Source organism: Mobula birostris, chromosome 2 (assembly GCF_030028105.1).
Source record: "Mobula birostris isolate sMobBir1 chromosome 2, sMobBir1.hap1, whole genome shotgun sequence".
Taxonomy (NCBI): Eukaryota; Metazoa; Chordata; class Chondrichthyes; order Myliobatiformes; family Myliobatidae; genus Mobula; species Mobula birostris.
In genome coordinates this window covers 106,823,133-106,841,014 of record NC_092371.1, presented here as the reverse complement: position 1 = coordinate 106,841,014, position 17,882 = coordinate 106,823,133, and the positions used below count along the sequence as shown (strand labels likewise).

General features: G+C 45.9%; 1 pseudogene; it reads right to left on the bottom strand.

Moving 5' to 3' along the window:
• Window positions 1-17,882, bottom strand: part of LOC140210813 (uncharacterized) — an 80,317-nt pseudogene that overhangs the window by 10,811 nt on the left and 51,624 nt on the right.

Genomic DNA, 17,882 nt, shown 5'->3' with positions numbered 1-17,882 from the left:
TGTTGTGGATAGTGTGGAGGACCGTCAGAAGTTATAACAGGACATTGATAGGATGCAAAACTGGGCTGAGAACTGGTAGATGGAGTTCAACCCAGATAAATGTGAGGTGGTTCATTTTGGTGGGTCAAATATGATGCCAGAATATGGCAACAACGGTAAAACTCTTGGCAGTGTGGAGGATCAGAGGGATCTTGGGGTCTGAGTCCATAGGACATTCAAATCTGCTGTGCAGGTTGATTCTGTGGTTAAGAAGGCATATGGTGCATTTGCCTTTATCAATCGTGGGGTTGAGATTAAGAGCCGAGAGGTAATGTTGCAGCTACATAGGACCCTGGTCAGCCCCCACGTGGAGTACTGTGCTCAATTCTGGTCGCCTCACCACAGCAAGGCCATGGAAACCATATAAAGGGTGCAGAGAAGATTTACAAGGCTGTTGCCTGATATAGGGAGCATGCCTTATGAGAATAGGTTGAGGCTTTTCCCCAGGGCTGAATTGGCTAGCACGAGAGGGCATAGTTTTAAGGTGCCTGGAAGTAGGTACAGAGATTTCAGGGGTAAGTTTTTTTTTATGCAGAGTGGAGGAGGTGTTCTAAGAGACTCCTGGATGGCTACATGGAGCTTAGAGAAATAGAGGGCTTTGGGTAAAGTCCTGGTAGTTCTAAGGTAGAGACATATTCAGCACAGCTTTGTGGGTCGAAGAGCCTGTATTGTGCTGTATGTTTTGTGTGTTTCTGGGTTCTTTATACACTTTATGTGCTTTGCTTGCTCCTAACTTTCATGGAGCTAACCAGCGTCTGGGAAATCGATTCGCTCCCATTCCCCCTGCCCGCACTTCCAAACACGTCCCGCGGACTGGTAGGGAAGGCTGTAGAACGAGAGACCCGTCATGGTCCAGTGCTGCGCATGCGCCGCGGAAACGGCCCTGCACCCTCGCTCTTCAGCAGAAAGTTCTCCGGAGCCCGGGTACGGACCAAGCGGCCGTGATTATTCCGGTTAAGCGGGACCATGTTGTGCCTAGAGCTCACGACGCAGAAGCCGGTACTGATGAAATCCCACCCGCAGCCCCACCCCTACCGGCTGCCGGTCTTCCAGAGTTTTCTGTCCACTGAACGCATGCGCCGTTTGGAATTTGCTACCACTCTTGCGCCTGCGCATTTGTTCGGCGCGTCACGGGCGGCAAATTTTTGGGTAATTGAAATTTGTATTATTATTTATTCTTATTTTACAAAGCAGCACAGCATATCATAGAGCAGATACCGTACAGAATATTTACACAGCCATCCCATGACAGGAAAACAAATAAAACTTTGAAACAGTAAGAAGTTTAAATTAACAGACGACCAAAATTGATCCCACGCGTCTTGCACTTTTCCCTCACTGTTAATTCTTCCCACCCTGTGTTCATATGATGAAATCTTAATCAGTTCCTCAGTCCATTCCTTCAAAGTAGGACATCAGGGTTTTTTTTTTATTTACAGTTTTGCAATATAACTCTTGCAACTAGTGATGAAGCCCACCTTTAAAATAGTAAATTTGTCATTGTTTACATTCGGCATCATTGTGCTGTCACCTAAGAGACAAAGCCGTGGCACATGGTTTCTGCACCCCATCTTTGTGCATTTATGCCTTTCAACTCTGACTGATCCAAACCAGTTAAACGAGGTGACCCAGACACGTTATTACAGATTGCTTCTTTATTAGGACTGGCAGTTTACGTAATAAATAGCTACTTGTCTGAGATGATCTCAGGTTCAGCAAGTCATCACTTGAAACTCCTTCTGTCCACATTCAATTGCTCTGATTAGATTAGCACTGAGCAATTGTCAGTACAGAGTTCACAAAATAGGGAGAAACAAAAACATTTGGATTGTCTGCTACTTCTGTCCTGATTCATCTGAATCCACTGATTTGTAAACTGTTGTTCTTTTTGTCTACTTCCACTGTCCTTGATTCATTCAAATCCAATAATTTGTAGACTGTAGTCCCTTCTGGCCAACAAGGATATTCTTCCCCAGGCAAGAGATCTGAGAGAGAAACATAACTGCAGTCAGCTTGTCTTCTTCTTCAGTCTGTAGAAACTCATGCAGGAAATTCAGGGGAAACCTCTTCACCCACAGTGGAGACTGTCTGGAACCCATCACCAAAAGGAACATGAGAGGTGAACAGCAGGATGGAATTAAAAGGATTCTCATGAAACAGAAATACTGGAAAGGTCGAGCTCAGTGGTCCCCAACCTCCGGGCCGCGAAGCATGAAGGGGTTCAGCAGTAGCCAGAACGCACCCAGCACATCTTTAAGAAAAAAGCCGAAATAAACAAGCTAATTGATTATGTGCCATCCAGCACGTAAATGGCGGCCCAGATCAGAGACGACGCAATCGGCAAACGTCTCTGATCTGGGCTGCCATTTACGTGCCAGGTGGCACCTAATCAATTAGCTTATTTCAGCTTTTTTCTTAAAGATGTGCTGGGTGCATTCTGTCCACCGCTGCACTCTTCGCGGCCCAGAGAATGGGAACCACTGAATTATAAGTCACTTATAAGTCAATAGCATAACATCTCAAGTAATGTTTGGATATTAAACACAGCGCATACTTTCCTCATATGAACATATAAAGTCATTGCAACACACCAATATTGCTGAATCAGTGGGAGCCCTGTGCTTGTTTTCCTGCAACAACACGGTCCTATTGAGGGCTGATGGGAGACAGCGATACTCGAAGGGGGTTCCTTATGTCCAGTCTATTCCGCAATTTAGTTTTCATTGCATTCATTGCAGAAAACTCCACTTCGCAGAAAAATATTGGAAATGGAGGCAACGTTTTCAGTGCTTTCGTGGTTATCTCAGGATATTCAGCCTTGACTTTGATCCAGAATGCCGGCAGAGATGTTACGTCAAATATACTTTTCAGCCCACCATCATTTGCAAGCTCGAGGAGTTGATCTTTTTCCCGTGCTGACATGGATGATTTACCAGGGACATTCGCAAATGGGTCACAAACCCATTCCTTTGCACGTCTTGGGTCATCTGATTCTTGGGTCACTGATGACCTCGTGTGCATTAAAATTCAACAGTTTGCATGACAGGGAATGAGGAAAGGTGCAGCTGACTCATATTGTTTCATAATCGCCAAATCATATCGTTTCCTCACGGCCCGGTGGTTGGGGACCACTCTTAGCACGAAGAGAGACCAATCAGGATGCTCGCTCTCCCACTCAAAAAAAAAATCTATTTCTGGGATATTGTATATAATTTCCAGGCGTCAGGGAGCCACTATCGATATGCAGGAGACTCCCAGAACTTCCGGGAGAGGTGGGATGTCTGATATAAACCACAAGAGCTTCTGCATTTGGTTGCAGTTAACAAGCAACACACACACAAAGTGTCGACGAACTCTGCAGAAGAATAAACAGAGTATGCATAGTGAAGAGTCTGCTAATTCCTCTCCATAGGTGCTGCCTGACCACTTTCTCCAGCATTTTGCTAAAATAAACAACTTGGTTTTCAATCAGTTTTCAAATGTTTCTGATCTTTCATTTGTAGGCACATCCTCCTGATTTGATTCGCTCCCCCCCCCCCCAATACACTCTAGCCTCCACCACGTTTCAGAGCTCCCAAAGCTTGGCCTGTCCTGGCTTCTTTTTGGATTCTCAACTTCCTGCAGCAAACATTTACCTACTGTTCTGCTCAGCCTTTAGAGAGCAGTGTATTGCAACAACCCAGCTGCATGAGGCACAGCCCTTCAAAATCTGTGAAAACAACCCAAAACTTTCAAAAGAGCAGGAAAGAAAGTTTAACCAGTCGTGACATTCTCTGTTTGCCCAGAGCCCTGAGGAATGAGGAATATATGAGACAAATTCGCAGTGAACCCGCCTTCTATTGCGGTCTGCAGAAAGTCATAGAGGAGATTCAGTGGAAACCTCTTCACCCACAGAGTGCTGACCTGTTACAACACAGCAGCAGGGATACATTTAAAAGCACTGATGTGGAATAGGGGCACAGGCAAAGACCAGCTGGGCTGAATGGCCTCCCTACACTACACTGGCCATGTGGCAAAGACTCTAAGCAGCTGAGACACAGGATCTGAAATAGAACTGATGTATTTATCACAGATCCACAACATTAAACACCAGTCCAACACAAAACTAACATCAACAGAACAAATCCCTCCAGTGTACAGTGACCACGGGTCAGTCCTGGCTGTGATGGGCCGCCACAACCGCAGCATCTCACAATAACAACCAGTTGAGAACTTACAATCTGATTCAGTTACCATGCTGGTTAAAAATTTAACATACAGCTTTGTTGAACTTACTTCCTGATGTGAAGTTGCTGTTGTTTCTGCAAGTGGGTGACTGACTCACTCACTCAGGACAGAAGAGTGCCCTCTACTTATTGTGAACTTGCCAGATCCTCACAAGGAGAGTTAACTGAATTAAAATCTTTCTCACACTCACAACAGCCATATCTGCTCTCCTGCGTGAACTGGCTGGTGTTTCAGTAGCTTAGGTAATTGCAATGTGAAGGGTTAGTTTACTTATCAGTCAAAAGCTGCTTCTACCGTGTCGGGAATCGATTAGCCCATTTGAAGACTACAGCAGCTCTTTCCCTTCGGTTGTTTTGTATGCCACGGCACTGATGTCCACTTTCAAGGGCGTCTGGGGCTTTCTTTGTCTCTGGGCATTCATTGCACACTGAGATTGTAACCATCTCCGAAGAACCATTGGGAAAGTATGCTGCAGTTATAGCAGGGCCAAAGCTTACTCTTAGCTAAGTATCTGTTGACTGTTTCCTTTAGTAGTTCTGTCACTTGGGGAGGTCAAATGAAGCACCTGTTGAGTTTGAGTGTACTAAATGTTTAGTGTCATGGTTTCTGTAACATAGGGTAACTTTGTTGCAGTTCGGTTGAATGTTTTACTGTTTGTCTGTAAATAAATGGTTAATGTGCTCTTTCATAATCATTGTCAATGAGACATCAACCGTCTCAACCTCACCACTCCTTTCTCCTGTTCCCACCTCACTCCCTCTGAAAGCACTGCCCTCCACTCTCTCCACACTAATCCCAACCTCACCATCAAACCTGCTGACAAAGGTGGTGCAGTAGTAGTCTGGTGGACGGACCTCTACTTCACTGAGGCCAAACGGCAGCATTCTGACACCTCCTCTTACTTACCCCTGGAACAGGACCCCACCAAAAAACATCAAACCATTCTCTCTCGTACCATGACTGCCCTTATCAACTCCGGAGACCTTCCATCCTCAGCCGCTAAACTCATTATTCCCACACCCCGTACCGCTTGGTTTTACCTGCTGCCCAAGATCCACAGGTCTGACTGTCCCGGTAGACCCATAGTTTCTGCCTGCTTCTGTCCCACTGAACTTGTATCTGCCTACCTGGACTCCATTTTGTCATCCATAGTGCAGTCCCTCCCCACCTACATCCGGGATACATTCCGTGCCCTTCACCTCTTCAATAACTTCCAGTTCCCCAGTCCCAACCGTCTCATTTTCACTATGATGTCCAATCCTTATACACCTCCATTCCCCGTCAAGGCGGCCTCAAAGCCCTCCGCTACTTTCTGGATAATAGACCTCACCAGTTCCCCACCACCACTACTCCCCTCTGGTTGGCGGAACTGGTACTCACACTTAATAACTTCTCTTTTGGCTCTTCCCACTTTCTTCAGACTAAGGGTGTCGCTATGGGAACTTACATGGGCCCCAGCTATGCCTGCCTCTTCGTTGGTTATGTGGAACAGTCTGTGCTCTAAACCCATTCTGGTACTGCTCCCTAACTCTTCCTTCGGTACATTGACGACTACATTGGTGCTGCTTCCTGCACCCATGCTGAGCTCGTCAATTTCATCGACTTTACTTCAAACTTCCACTCAGCCCACAAAATCACTTGGTCCATCTCGGACACTTCTCTCCCCTTTCTTGATCTCTTGGTCTCCATCTCTGGAGACAGATTGTCCACTGACATCTTCTGTAAGCCCACTGACTCTCATAACTACCTCAACTATACCTCATCCCATCCTGCCACATGCAAAAATGCCATTCCCTATTCCCAGTTCCTCCATCTCCACCGCATCTTCTCCCAGGATCAGGCTTTCTGTTCCGGGACATCTCAAATGTCCTCTTTAAGGATCGTGGTTTCCCTTCTGCAGTCATCAATGATGCCCTCACCCACATCTCCTCCATTTCCCACACTTCAGCCTCACCCCATCCTCCTGCTACCACAACAAGGACATTGTCCTCACCTACCACCAGACCAGCCTCCAGATCCAGCACATTATCCTCTGCAACTTCCGCCACCTTCAACAGGATCCCACAACTAAGCACATCTTTCCCTCTCCACCTCACTCCGCTTTCCGCAGGGATCATTCGCTCCATGACTCCCTGGTCCACACATCCCTCCCCACGGATCTCCCACCTGACACTTATTCCTGTAAGCGCAAGTGCCTTACACCTGTCCTTACACATCCTTTCTTGCCACCATTCAGGGCCCCAAACAGTCCTTCCAGGTGAGGCAACACTTCACTTGTGAGTCTGTTGGGGTCATCTATTGCATCCGGTGCTCCTGATGCAGCCTCCTCTACATCGGTGAAACCCGACGCAGATTGGGGGACCGCTCCATCAAGCACCTCTGCTCTGTCCACCACAACAGACAGGATCTCCCAGTAGCCACCCACTTCAACTCTGCTTCCCATTCGGATATGTCCATACATGGCCTCCTCTACTGCCATGATGAGGCTAAACTCAGGCTGGAGGAGCAACACCTCATATACTGTCTAGGTAGTCTCCAGCCCCTTGGTATGAACATAGAATTCTCCAACTTCCAGTAATTCCCTCCCCCTCCCTGCCCCTATCCCTATTTCACTCTCACTCCCCCAGCTGCCTATCAGCTCCCTCATGGTTCCGCCTCCTTCTACTACCCATTGTGTTTTCCCCTATTCTTTTTCACCTTTCCTGCCTATCACCTTCCTGCTTCCCCTCCCCCACCCCTTTATCTTTCCCCTTACTGGTTTTTCACCTGGAACCTACCAGCCTTCTCCTTCCCACCCTCCCCCCACCTTCTTTATAGGGCCTCTGCCCCTTCCCCCTACAGTCCTGACGAAGGGTTCTGGCCCGAAACATTGACTGATCATTTCCACAGATGCTGCCCGACCTGCTGAGTTCCTCCAGTGTGTTGTGAGTGTTGCTTTGACCCCAGCATCTGCAGAGTATTTTGTGTTCATAATCATTGTCTTCTGTCTCACTTACCAGACCCCCGAAGCTTTTTCCTTGCAACATTTGGTGCTTTGAATAAGGTTTAGTGATTGAATGGAAGATGAATATCTTTAAAAGTTCATTTAAGAGAGGGGACCCCTGGCTGCCCCCCACCCCTGTATAAGCAATGCCGAGTCCCGGGGAGGATTGACAACAGTATGGGACTTGGGAGTGTCGCCTCTGTTTGCAGGCAAGTACAACCATTTATTCACAAGCAAGCAATGAAACACTTTACTCACATGCAAGTCCAACAACATTCATCGAAGTCACCCAGACTAGAGAATCTACAACACTAAGCATTTAGTACACTTGTTAAATCTATCCAAGTTGCACAACAAGATTAAACATGGGATGAACAACTACTTAACTAGGTACACAAGCCCTTCCTCCTATTAACTGCAAGACACCTCAAAGATTCAAAGGTTCATTTTATTATCAAAGTATGTATGCAGAATACAACTCTAAGATTTGTCTTTTCCAGATAGCTATAGGATACAGACAACCATAGAGGTAGTTGAAAGAAAGACAGCAATCAAACACCCCCCCACATGAAAAGAAAAACAAAAACTTGCAAATCCAAACCAGCCACTCAACCCCCCTCTTGTCATCCACATGGAGAAACAATGGCAAGAACGTCAAACCCCAATCCCCAGCCCACCAATTGGCAACAAGAAAAAATGGGTGAGGTCCAAATGGTTTCTCCAGCACTGCCCACACTTACAGCCTGGCAAGGTTTTGAGAGAGAGAGAGAGCGCGCACAAGAGAGCATGTAGGTTCCCCTTTATACACCTAAAGACTGGAAACCGGTTGCAGGTATGGCAGCATGTTACCTGGGACCAGAAATTGGTGCCACGAGCACAGGAGCTAAGCAATGGGAAGGTGTCTACATAACTCGAGCTGGCCCATTATTAATAGCATGGTGGAAGGGACTTCTGAAACAATGTTCCATCAACAAATAATCTTCCATCTTACAATTCACCTCTTGGAAGATGTGACTGTACAGTACATATTCTCCATGTGCTTGTGAGCTAAGGCTGTCTCATTAGCCAGCGCCTTCATCACAGGGGTCTTAAGTATCAGTTCCCAGGACAAGCAGGCCACACCATACTTGGGAAAGGCTATTATGCTAAGCCTTTCTGCCTCCATGATAGCTCTCCTACAATGCTGACAACTGTAAGCAGGGTGCTGAGCTGTAGGTACAACACCGCGTATCCTGGAAAACAGCAGCCATACCATCCCATGGGCAGCTCAGCGCAGGCCCAGCAGCCACATAGTAAATAAGTGCCAGTCAGCAGCCAGGTAGCACCCACCTTCACAGCAACATTCAGTCTAGACACCGTTGTCCCAAGATACAGGTCCTGCTCACTCGCCACGTCCCACTGACTGGTTGGACCTGTGCCTGTCATATCATCTGCACCAGTATTCTGTACCCTTCCTTGTCGGAAACAGTTGGGACCCTGTGTTCAACAAATTGTCTGCAGGGTGTGACGAGAATACACATAAATTAAGATGTTTGCTGGCCTGGGCTAGCATCAGTGGCATCAGCAGTTGGTCTGCCACCTGTCCTCAGGGGAAGGTGAGATAAGGAACAATGAAGCAGCATTAATAAAGGAGCCATCAGTCTGGGTATTGTCTAGAGCGGCTCCCTCTTTGAACCCCGAACTGTTTGAAGTGATGGACAGGCGATACCCCAGCAGGGGGATAAAAAGGGACAGGTTCGCTAAGGTGGACACACGACACCCGAGGTAACGAGACCCTGGAAGCGGTGCGCCTCTCACAAGTCGGTGGGAAGTACCGGGCCATAAACTCACAGGGTGGAAAGGTACAATCAGCGGGAACCCGGTGTGTGTCCACCCTCGCTTGGGTGCCGGGTTCACTGCAGAGGATCGACCACATCTGGAGGAGGGGTCACAGTCAGTGACCTCAGGTGACATCACAAAGGACCCGCCCAAAAGCTGCTTGTGAGCAATATCGCCGGTCTGTGAGTGGAAGCCATTCTGAATGATCAGTCGTTCTCATTCTCTCTCTCCCTCCCCCCACGTTGTCCATCACCATGGCAACGATTACAGCGAACTGAACTAAATTGAACTGGACTTTTGTGTCACTTTGAAATTGGTCATTTACCCCTAGACAATGATAGAGCTTGATTGATCCTGTTATCCTAATTCTGTGCACATGTGTGTATCATTGCTGAACTGGTGCATCTATTATCCTTTCGATTACTGTGTTGCTTGTTTCTTTAATAAAACTTTCTTAGATCTAGTAATCCAGACTCCAACTGAGTGATCCATTTCTGCTGGTTTGGCAACCCAGTTACGGGGTACGTAATAAGGGAAATACCAGCCCTTAAAGCACTCAGTCTACAAGGGTCACTAAAGATAAGACTCTTTAAAGTAGCTACCTTGCTCTGGGGTGAGGTTGGTTGGAATAGATTACACTCTCCCGGTTCCCCCCACCCCAAACAGAATGCTAAAACCCAAGCAACCGGACAAAATCCCCCAGCAGTCTGTTTCTTTGTCATCAAAGTGAATTGGTGTCAATGGCAGTCCTTCTGCAGTGGGGGAGGGGTGGGAAGGTGGTGGAAGGTTCAACAATCTGACACGTTTGTTCTGTTTGCATATTCTTAGGCCATCCACAAGAACGTGTTACCGTACCTCTCACCTCAGGTCAACTTTGCTGTAGGGAGACACAAACTCACTCTATCGTGCTTAGTCATTGGGTATTCAGCCATGGCATTCCTGCCTCCCCTGGCAAATCTACCCACCATGCATATCGACTGAACCTCTTCCTAGAGATGCTGCCTGGCCTGCTGCATTCACCAGCAACTTTGATGTGTGTTGCCACCATGCATTCCCTAGTCCACATGCCACAATCACCTACCTTAGTGGACCATAGCTCCCATAAAATGTGAACGCTTGGCCCACTGACTCTCCCACGCAACCACATGCATGAATGGCAAATGCTATAAACATTTAATTGTGTTTTCCTGGTCAGCATGGTCACACAGCACTGCCACTAGGACAGGGAATACAGCTTTTTATTTTGTCACGGCAGAGGTCCAATGGGACAGATCTAACCGGCTCCCATAGCCCTGCGAATATATCCCAAGGGCCCTGCTGGCCAACCCCTGGCAGGTTGGGCAGTTAACAGTCACTGCTTTGGCCTCATCATAACGCCACCCTTTGAGCTTCCATCCACTCCTGGATGCCTACTGTTGTAGTGCTCCCAGATCACCAGGCAACCACAATCCTCCTCCTCGGAACACACCATGACCATACAGGCTGGTGATGCTCTATCTACTGCAGTATTACATAAAGCCGCTGCAGTTTCCTGAGATGTGTTGGCTTCAATATGGTGCATCTTAATCTGCTGCTGGTGTGTGGAATCACCCAACCCGCACCTTCTCATCCAGCTTCTGGACCCAGCTGCATGTACCCTTTTCCACATACTCCAACCCTTCCAGCATGAATGGGGTCCGCTACAGTTCTGCCAACTGCTGATCCCATTAAGAGAAACACTATTCCTTTCACATCAGGATGTACCAAATGCCCTACCAGGGTAGGGGTTAGTTTAGAACCCTCTGGCAGGTTATTACTATCTTTACCATTGTATAAGCCTATAACTAAAGTTCACTCTTGTTGGGACATAGTCCCATTCTCTACTGTACACCACTCAACCCAGGCCTGTAAATTCCACTCAAGGAGAGAACCATACCATATCTTAACCACCACTACCACCTGAACCCCTATTGAGGCATTGCCTCCAAGGAAATCGTGTGGCATCCTCTGGGTGGTATTAACTGTGTTTAGGGATGGCAGTCCTTCCAGGATTCCCAACTCTGTTAGACAGGCTCACTCCAATACCCACCTCATCCCATATCCTCACCAACCACATGGCCAGAGGTTCACACAACTTCTGCCAGTACCTATACCCCAATCCTTTTAGTTCCTTGGTAAAAAACTCTCCAGGCTCTGCCATCTTAGAGAGATGAGTACAGCTCCTCACTTGTCCTGGTTCCTCTTCCTCGAGGGAAGGAGACAGAGGCCCCATGCTAGGTATGGGATACTGGAGTGGCCTGTGGTAATGGGGAGGGGGTGCTTAATTGAAACACTGCTCTTCTTCCATTTCTACATCCTCACTAACAGGACAGAAATCTCCATTCCACAGCCACGTGTTGGAGTCAGTTCTGTGCATTGTCAAGGCTTGGACCTTAGCAGGATCTGGTTGGCAGCTGCTTCTAATGTCTACACCTTCATTAGTTGGGAAGCTACCTCTGTGCCCTTAGTTTCTAGATCCCTGGCCTGGGTCTGTGCAGTACTGTTGCAGCACTTCCACTTCATTCTTTAATCTTGTTATCTCCGACTCTCTCTGTACAATCATCTTGTGTTGGTGCCGTAAGAAGGCCACCAGCAGCTGAAAAGCATCCCTTTGCACCCTAACCCCCCAACCATCTGGGAAGGCAAACATGGTCAGCAATGTGATGTCTTATCTTCTCCCCGTGAGAGTCCAAGCTGCATGACCAATCCACTGGCTTGTCATGATCTGCCAGGAGATAGGAGAGACTACCAAACCCAGCACTATTATCACTCTATCCCAGGACTCAGGACACCCTGCAGGTGGAACTCTTATGCTTACACTTAACCTTGAACATTGTGAACTCCTGTTATACTTACTGAACCCTGCTCACAGCACCAAATGTTGCACAGAAGCAATTTTGTGGGTAAGAGAAAGAGCAGACGCTGATCATTCACAACAGCAACTGTTTATTCACAAGCAAGCAATGAAAGATGCCTCACCTTAAAGTTGGCCACAGACTGGACTCTCGGAGCCTTGGACACAGACCACAGAGCCAGGACCCCTCCTAGAGTACAGGACATAGGGCTGGGACTCTCAAGGCCAATTTATATACACTTGTGCGTCAAATCGACAAGTAGGTACGGCGTAGCTGAGTACCCTACACCGCAGCCTGACGCACACCTCCCCAAAAATGGAACTACGCCAGACATCCCACCTCTCCCGGAAGATCCAGGAGTCTCCCGCATATCGATAGTGACTCCCTGCCGCTCGGAAATTATATACAATATCTCGGAAATAGATTTTTTTTTTTTTTTTTTTTTTTTTTTTTTTTTTGAGAGCGAGAGCGAGCATCCTGATTGGTCTCTCTTCGTACTAAGAGTGGTCCCCAACCACCAGGCCGTGAGGAAACAATATGATTTGGCGATATGAAACGATACGAGGCATTTGCACCTTTCCTCATTCCCTGTCACGGACTGTTGAACTCGAACGCACACAAGGTCATTACCGCGCGTCATCCATGTCAGCGCGGGAAAAAGATCAACTCCTCAAGCTTGTAAATGACGACGGGCTGAAAAGTATGTTTGACATAACATCTCTGGGGGCATTCTTGATCAAAGTCAAGGCTAAATATCCTGAGATAGCCACGAAAGCACTGAAAACGTTGCTTCCATTTCATCATATGAGACTTTTCTGCAATGAATGCAACGAAAACTAAATTGCGGAACAGACTGGAACCCGCTTCGAGTATCGCTGTCTCCAATCACCCCTTGCTGGGACTGTCTTGTTACAGGAAAACAAGCCCAGGGTTCCCATTGATTCAGCGATATTGGTGCGTTGCAATGATTTTGTACGTTCATACGGGGAAAATATGCGCTGTGTGTTTAATATCCAAACGTTATGACTTATCACCTATATTCCGGTCGTGATTAACCCACCCCACCCCCGCCCCAGGCGGCCGGTCCACAAGAATATTGTCGATATTAAACCGGTCTGCGGTGCAAAAAATGTTGGGGACCCCTGCTAAGTAGACCTATCAGTTTTCGCTGTGGGCGGGCTTTATAGTAGACCTCAAAAATAATGACAGTGTTGCTCGCTGGCTTTTCTATTGCCTATGGCAGGTTAAAATGTAAAAGACATGTTGAGGTGAGTTTAACAGGTGTCATTACAGCATAGCTAACGTTATTTAAACTAGCTGCTAAGGAGCTACGCTATTGCTGTCCTACGTAATGAGGCTAAACTCCCCGTACACGTGCTTAGAGTTGTAATAGAATACACATGACAATATAAGTACATTTTAATCTCACAGTTGCTGCATATACCCAACGGTTTACAGATTAGACAAAAATCACTAAGCAAAGTATTACATACACCCTTGGAGGTCGACGGGGGGGGGAAAGAATATGGTGTTGCGCGGGAGGGGTGCTACCTCCCTGAAATAAGTTTCTGCAGGGTGGGATGTCTGAACTACGCGTTGCGGCAATACAGACCGCAACAACTGTGATTGGACCTCTTGGTAGAATCACATTTCCTCCTACGCCGCAATAGCTTCCCATTGGGCGACTGAAGGGCAGGGAAGGAACTCTGGCTGCAATGCTTTACAGACCGCCAAAATTATGGAGGACCCTGTGCTTGACGCCAGTTTGTAGCTAGCTGCTACAGCCTGGTGACTTCCACCTGAAGCCAAAACTCGCATGGTGATTGCCAGTATACTGTGTGTACACTGATACGAAATAAATGGTTGGAGTTTCAACACTTAGAAACACAACAGTTGCACAGAAAGCCCAACACCAACTAACGTTTTGGCGCTGAATTGCAGACCAACGCAGATATACCAACGCATAAGGATAAATGCTCAACGTAGGCTACTACACAGAGGCATAAATCAGCCTTTAGACACAAGATGCAGAACACTAAGAGACAGGATTCCCCAATTCAGAGTAGTATAAACGGCTGGACGTACTCAGGGGAGGCAAGGACACGAAGAGACAAAAACCACACAACGATAGACAGTTATTTAACTTCACACGAAATGGCTCCAAGAAGCGACGAGCTCACGACTCAGCACCAGGACTAAAACAACAGCTAGTGCCTCACTCCGACGAGTTAACTTGATGAACCCGCTCCAGCGAGGTAGGAGGCCTGCATAGGTGAGGAGAGGCAAATAGAACTCACGCCGACGATGTAACTTGGCTCGTTCTGACAAGATAGGTTGCCCACACTTGCTTCAGCAAGCAGCTGGGAGCCCAACACTATATAGTGCTGGTTCAGCTGAGAATCAAGTACCTTTAATTACAGAACCCGAGAAACACGGGGAAACAATGAATAAAGGAGAACAAGGAGTCAACAGTCCTGATCGTGACACAGGAAATTTAAAGGGAATCGCCGATCAGGACCGTGAAACCTACCTGGGTCAACTTCTTACTGGTTCTAGTCCAGGGCTACAACCAATGTTGTTCCATGCTTTCTCCCTCCTCCCAGCCCCACCTTCTGTATATGTGTCTTTCAACACTGACTGGTCTAGACCAGTTAAACTAGGCGGCTCAGACACTCAGTCTAATGAGATTATAGATTGCTTTTTTGGTAGGTCTGGCACTTTACATAATAAATAACTACTCATCTGAGAATAGTCTCAGGTTTAGTAGGTCATTATCTGAAGCTCCTCGTCTCCACATCCAATTGCTGTGATTAGATTACCCCACAGCAAGAATCAGTTCGGAGTTCACAAAATGAGGGAAACAAAGACAATTGGTTCATCTGCATCCCCTGTCCTTGATTCACCTGAATCCACGGATTTGTAAACTGCTGTTCCTTCTGGCCAAGATCTCCCTACTCTTGATCAAAAGATATTTACCTTAGGATCCTTTCCTCCTCTCATTCAGTTGGCTTCCAAGGAACCCCAGTTGGTGTGTAACATTTACATTCTATAAATTATACTAACACTTATTTCCTAAATTTACACACTTCATAGTCTCTACTGTTTCATGAAAATATTATCCTAGGTTTTGCATTATTTCAGCCTTCACCTTCTCAGTTGATATCAGTGTACATACAATTTGTATTACAGCAGCATGCAATACTATTCTCACCCATGGATGTATTTCAACATTTGTTCCCCAATTCCAAAACTTACTCAAAAGGCTAGCTCACACAATACTTCATTTGCCTTACCAGCATGTGTTTTAATTATTTTAATGTGATTAGTCCATTGATGGATCATCTCCCGTGCCTCCTCCACAACACTTGTCTAGTTTGCAGTCAAGTGAGGAACTAGTGGCAACTCAGTAACAATCTAGTCCCACAGATATTGATCTGCATCAGAGCATTGGATCTTGCCGTTCTCCTTCATTACTGTCTCCTGCTGGCTGAGGCAAAGTTTATCCTCCAATGGCCAGATCTAATGTCGCATTCCCAATGGCAACATAGTGATTTTCCAAAGGGCATATAGCTTTGTATCACTTGTGTCCACTGTTGCTGTATAATGTCTGTCCCACCAATGCATATTGTAAGAAAGACAGATTATTCACAGGCAAAGTAGACAATGAACAGTTTTCTTAAGTACTGAAACCACAATTTGTAAGTTTCTGCTTTGTCATTTCTTCCCGACAGGACTAATGGTCTCTTGATAAATCTATCCCTTTCCCAGTACCATTCATAACAATAGCATATGTTGGTGGGGAACAGAAGGATATCCATGTAGACCCATTCTTCTAGCTGCTCATCCGATACCCAGTTTGGTACTTCATGTGCATCAAGTTATAATAAATTAGTGCCAATCATGGTAGCAACCAACTAGTATATCTAGCACAGATCTCAGCTTTATGCATTTTCTTAGACATTAAGTCTATGCAGTCAATAATCATATTTGTTGTATCTTGAAGGGGCTTCAGAAATTTAACCACATCCAGAGTTACCTGGGATGCATTTCAACCAATCTGAATAGCTTGTACCTAATCTTTATAATTTTCTCCAGTAATATCTGATATTTTCTGTTGGAGAGACTATCTGGCTTTTTATTTCGGCTATATCTCAGGTGATGACTCTTGCTACCCCTTCTACTTTTGACAGACTTAATTTCACTACTGCTTAGTTATCCTCCAAAAAGGTGAGTAAATAATTGCTTCATTGTAGGTGAGCACCATTATTTCAGTGATATTAAAAATTACCTGCACATGCTGGTACCCTGGTCCCGAAGTAACAAATTCCACATATCTTCTGACACTAATCCTATCCCCTTTGTATTACACTGGTTATCACTACATTTAGGGACTGGTGTAGTTTCCATCAGTTGAGGGTGTGGGGTAAAGATTTTTCTAAGTTTTAAAAACCTAGAAAGGGCCCGGCCTGGGCCCTGACAGAAACTCTTCCCCGTCTCCTTTAGGCCCTTTTCCATTCTACTCTCCCAGTGTATTATATTCTCCTGTGGACAGTTTATAATGATAGATGCAACCTTTGAGAAACACTTGGAGTGGCTAGCCCAGTCAACATACCTCTTGTATAGATCACTACGCCACTCAAAATTCACTTGAGTGTGATCCCATGGAACTGTAATCTTACCATGGCCATCATTACCTGAAGGCTGCTCAGTAATCGGACCTAAAGACGGACATGATTGTCCCCCCTAGGAAACTGAATAATGCCACCTCTTGAATTTTATTGCATAGGAATTGTAGCTTTGTACCTTCTGGAATACCTAAGGTTTTGTCAAGCCATCTATCCCAGTACAATGCAAATCTGAGTCCTCCATTTCTCCTTTGTTAGTCCACATTACCCATATCCATTGAGAAGATTTGCTTTTGTTCACTGAGTGTTCTCCAAGCAATGACCTCACCGTTGATATGTTTGTGTAATAGCTCTGGAGCAAGACTGGCCATGGCTCCAGTCATGGTTAATTCCATTGCAACAAAATACATTATTCTCTTCAAGTTGTATTAAACCTGTAATACACAATGGCAATTTCTCTTCTTATTTCAAGTTTAAATTTTAAGTTATTTTGTGTCTATATTTTCGATTTGTTTTTCTAGACCATCCAATCTGGACTCCCAATTGTGTTTAGACACAAGGCATCCACTTTTCTTCACACAACTTAATTTCAGGATAGGAGAGACAAGCACTGGCATATTTTCCTTTTCCTCTTTTTTTTGACAAAACTCCCCCAGTTCTCAGGATGAGGGAACTGAAAATCACCCCTTGCTGGGACCTGTCCCCATCTTTTTGGAAGTCTCCCAAATCAGGGCTACATCAATTGTTCTGTGCCAATGGTCATAATATTCCTGTTTCTTGTCCACCCATTTCAGCTGGTTGACATGATACCACCCACTTTTACATGGAGAAGTCAGTACTTTGTACACTGAAGGACTTACTTTGTCCAAAATTTCAAAGACCCCTGCAAACCTTGGATTTAAAAATGAGGTGGTTTGGTGTATTTGAATCATCACTCTTTGCTCTGGGCTTAATACTATAAGACTGACTTTTGAGTCACAGTAAGCTTTACTTCTTTTTTTCCTATTTGGTGGGCTGCCACATAATTGGCCTCTTTCACTGTCTCTGCCTATTGTTGTACCCACTTTTCCAACACAATCCCATCAATTTCACATTCTGACAAATCTAATCCTAACAACTCCTCCAAACCTTTCATATCCCTTCCAGTCATGAGCTTATAACAGGTGTACCTGTTGATGCCACTGTATTCCTTATTATCATCAGGGCATAAGGCAAAACTACCTGCCATGTGGCTTCACCATTTTTTGCAATTATATTTTTTAGTGTTCGATTCATCCTTTCCACAATTCCACTATTCCACTAGACTGTGGTCTGCAG